This window comes from Lipotes vexillifer, unplaced genomic scaffold (assembly GCF_000442215.2).
Source record: "Lipotes vexillifer unplaced genomic scaffold, Lipotes_vexillifer_v1.1 scaffold149, whole genome shotgun sequence".
Taxonomy (NCBI): Eukaryota; Metazoa; Chordata; class Mammalia; order Artiodactyla; family Lipotidae; genus Lipotes; species Lipotes vexillifer.
In genome coordinates, this window is record NW_006779962.1 from 3,246,224 (window position 1) to 3,250,490 (window position 4,267).

A 4,267-nucleotide genomic window follows, 5' to 3' on the forward strand; every position below is an offset into this window, starting at 1 on the left:
GGCCCGAGGATGCTGGGGGGCGGCGCGGGGGCGCGGAGGGGCGGTGCCAGGTGACCGGGGTGGGCGGCGGGAGGGCGGGCACCTGCGCTCACTGCCCCCGCCGCCGAACCCGGGGCGCCGCTGAGCCTCTGCTCCTCGCCTGGGGGGACGGTGGTGCGTTCAAGAGGCCGTCCCGGGAGGAGCAGGCGTTTCTCGCTCAGAACTGTGGCTCCGACGGGGAAGCGGGGCCAGAGGGATCGCCCTTGTGAGCCAGGCTGGGAGAAGCAACCCCTCCCCCGCCCGTCCTGACCCCGACTTGGCCCTGGATCTCCATCCCCCAGGCACATTAACGATCCCCTCCAGCCCCCAAATAACATCCAACACACCCGCGTGCACAGACATGCACACTCACACACGCTCCTACATCCCACCCCCTCACACCCACAAACGTGCTCACCTCCACTCACAATCACACACACATCCATACATCTGCACGGACACACACTCTCACCCACCCTCACAGACACACGTGAACACGCACCATCGGGCACACTCACACAGACATGCACTCGCACAACCAGAACACAAACGTGTCCTTCTGTACTCACACACACTCTCACATACACCCTCACACAAGGCACACACTGCCATACACAATGTACACACATTCCCTCATCTACACCCACCCCACCTGTGGTCACTCACACCATTACACACCTTATACACACATCCTCATGGACACATGTACATATGCCTTCCCAGACACACAGACACCCCCCCCAAGCAGTTACACACAACTGCCATATGTACCCTCACACACAGACGCGCACAAACTCACACTGTCACACACACTCGCATCGTCACACACTCATCTACACACACATTCACCCACACACTCTGCTTCACTAGAGAACTAGTTAAATCAATTATGGTATATCCCCAGGGAAGTGTAGCTGTTTAAAAGAATAAGATAGTGCTTTGTATTCTGATATGGAATATTCTCCAAGGTATGTTATTGAGTGGGGGAAAAACATGATTCAGAAGAGTGGAAATTGTACATACTATTTGAGTAATAAAACAAAATAAAGATAAATAGATATCACTGGAAGGATTCTGTCGAAATATTGATTGTGATTTCCTCTGGGGAGGAAAACTGGGGTTGAGGGTCCAGATGAGAGAGAGAGACTTGGTTTTATTGTATTCCTTTTACTATTTCATCTCCCCTCCTGCCCCCTTTCCCCCCCCCCCCACCCCTTGAGCATGTATTGCTTTTCAACAATTAAAAATGTTAAAAACAAAAAAAGAATCTACAACTCTTAAGAAGAGTTTCTTAGAGCAGCTAGTATATTAATTGCTAATTGTAATTGTTTTCAAATGTAGGTGTTCTGAAAATGCAAATTGTGCCAAATGTATTTTAAAGGGCTAAAATAGCATCTAAGGGTATATATCCACGTTTATATGTATTTCCTCACTAGAGAGTAAAATACATTGCATTGCAGGTCTGAACAGACATTTTCCCAGAGGATATGTTCATTCTGTTACTGAGAATCCTCCCCTCCAAACAAATGCCCTTGTTCTAGCATATTAAAAACTTATTCCAGCCTGAATGATTCTTTCCAGATTCAGGAATCTAATCCTACTTAGACCTACTTTTTATAGAGAGCCTTTTGAAAGACTGGGGTCTTGATTCTGAATAATAGTGCTGGTTTATATCATTTATTTGGAATGTCACTTGGGGTTATCTTTGACCTGTTTTTGTAAAATAACCTCCTCCCTAAAGTGGGATAAAAATGTTGACTTGCATAAGCCAGCAATAATAATTTGGTATATTTCCCAAGTATTTATAATCAATAGGTTTATTTTGAACTTTTAAAAAGGCCTGTTTGTTAATTTTAGTGGTGCCTAAAAAAGAAATATTGATGTCTGACTCTGTAGAAGTAGACAGTTATAGCCACATGTAATTTGTTGCCTTTTTATTCTCTTAGATCTTTGGGATCAAAATCTTAGTTTTACTGTATTGTATTTCTACATATATTACCTACAAATCATAGGTCTGATGATTGGTTGATGGGTGTTCGTACGTATGAGTTGTAGTAATGCCTTATATTGTACGGTGTTTCATAGTTTCCAGAGAGTTCTCATAAACATTTCCTCACCTGAGGCAAGATACAAGCCAGCCTCAAAAAGTTTTTTTTTTTTTTTTTTGGTTTGTTGTTTTTTAAATGCGTTTTTGTTTCTAGGTTAAAAAAATAGCATGCAATTTGTTTTAGTCTTTAAAAATACATTTTACAGGGGAGAGGATAGTTTCTCTCATCCTAAATGGATAATCATTTCACGGGCCGATATAAAAATTTTCAGAAGCACGCTTAATCCAACTATAATAAATTCGTATGCTTTACAGTAATCAACACTCATGTGCAGAAGGCCTGCATGTACTCATGGGATGTTGATTTAACTCTTCTTAGTCTTTACTGAGGATAATCCACACTCACAAAATTAGACAAGTTTTCTTTGGGGGTGCGGTAAGGTAGCATTTTTTTTCTCCACGGTTATTTGAGGTTGGAAACATGACATTCTTCTCCCCCAAACATGCCTAGTAGACTAAGGTTAACGTGTCCAAAATAGTCTTCTTGATCCCCTCTCCCCAGAAACCTTTCTCTCTAACGGTCATCCCCACTTCATTAAATCTACCCAGTTACCCAAACCAAAAAACGAGCCTCATTGTCATTCTTCATATCTAATTTATCCTCAAGTCCTCTCATTTCTGTTACCACAGTTTATCTGGAATGTGTCTCCTGTGGAATGTGTCTCCCCTTCATGTCCATTGCCCTCATCCTAGTTCCAGCTGCCACCATCATCAACTCTTGCTTGGACAGCTGCTGCTTGCCCTTTTTTATTCTAGTGTTACTTGTAACCAAAACCATCCAGCTGCAGTATTAGTTATTTCTCTATTTCGACGATGTTAAATAATTTATGATAAAAGTCCTTGCTTGGGGAAATCCTCAAGTGGAGATGGAAAGAGACTGGCTGACGTTGCCCTTCCTCCCGGCCAGTGTGGCTCCTTCACTCCTGCTTCTATGTTCACTGCCTCCGGCTTCAGCTCCAGGCGCCTTGGTGAGGATGTCCAGTTGTCTTTGTCAGGGTTACATGGAGCTTCTCTTGGTCTGATGATTGAGGGATGGGCAGTGACAAGTTGAATTGTGTACTACGGTGGAGCTGGATCAGGAAACCCAGTTGAAGACTACGATTTGAAAGAGTGAAGAATGGGAAACATATAGTCTCTGTGGTCCAGAGCACATGTTACGTTCTCCTGTACAAGAAAAGCACATTGGCTGCCTCTGGATAACTCACAATTTGATCACCCCCCGCAGTCATTCCCAAGATGCTCTGACCCTAGTCTGGCCCATCTTTGTGATGTCTTCAACCATTCGGCTGTTCAGACCAAAAACTTCGGTGTCCTCCTTGGTTTTCTTCTCTCTCGTCCTCTAGAATTTGTCAGCTCTGCCTCACATACCATCTCCTGCATCTACTTCTCTCCATCTTCACTTTTACCGCCCTAGTCCCAGGCATCGTCACCTCTCGTTGGATGCTTGCAACAGTCTTCCAAATGGTCTCCCTGCTTCTGTATATTGAAATATCATATACATACAGAAAAAGGCAGTGTACGGTTTGTTGATATTTTATAAGCTGAACACACTTGTGTAACTATATCTTAGATCAGCGGTTCTCAACTGGGGAGTAATTTGGCCCACCAAGGGACTTTTGGCAATGTCTAGAGACATTTTTGCTCATTACTACTTTGTGGGTGTTGCTAGCACATAGTGGATAAAGGCCAGGAATGCTGCCAAACATCCTACAGTGCACCAAACAGACCCCCACAGCAAAGAATTATCCAGTCCAAAATGTCAGTAGTGCTGGAGAAACTCTGATCTAGATCAAGAAATAGAATATTACCAGTATCTGGAATACCCACAAGCTACCTTCCCAGTTTACACCCCTCACACCCCTCACACCCCCTCACACCCCTCACACCCCTCACACCCCGCACACCCCTGGGACACACGTCCTTCACCCTCTCCTCCCCAAGCTCAGTACTGGACACACACACATCAAAACAACTTACCCATCTACGTCCTGATTTATAGCAATCGATACTTTCTCATAACTGTTTTGAGCATGAATTTGTACCCATTTATTATTCATGTTAATTAACATCTCCGTTCATCATTCTCGGAGTCGTCCTTCACCCTCTCCTCCCCAAGCTCAGTACTGGACACACACACATCAA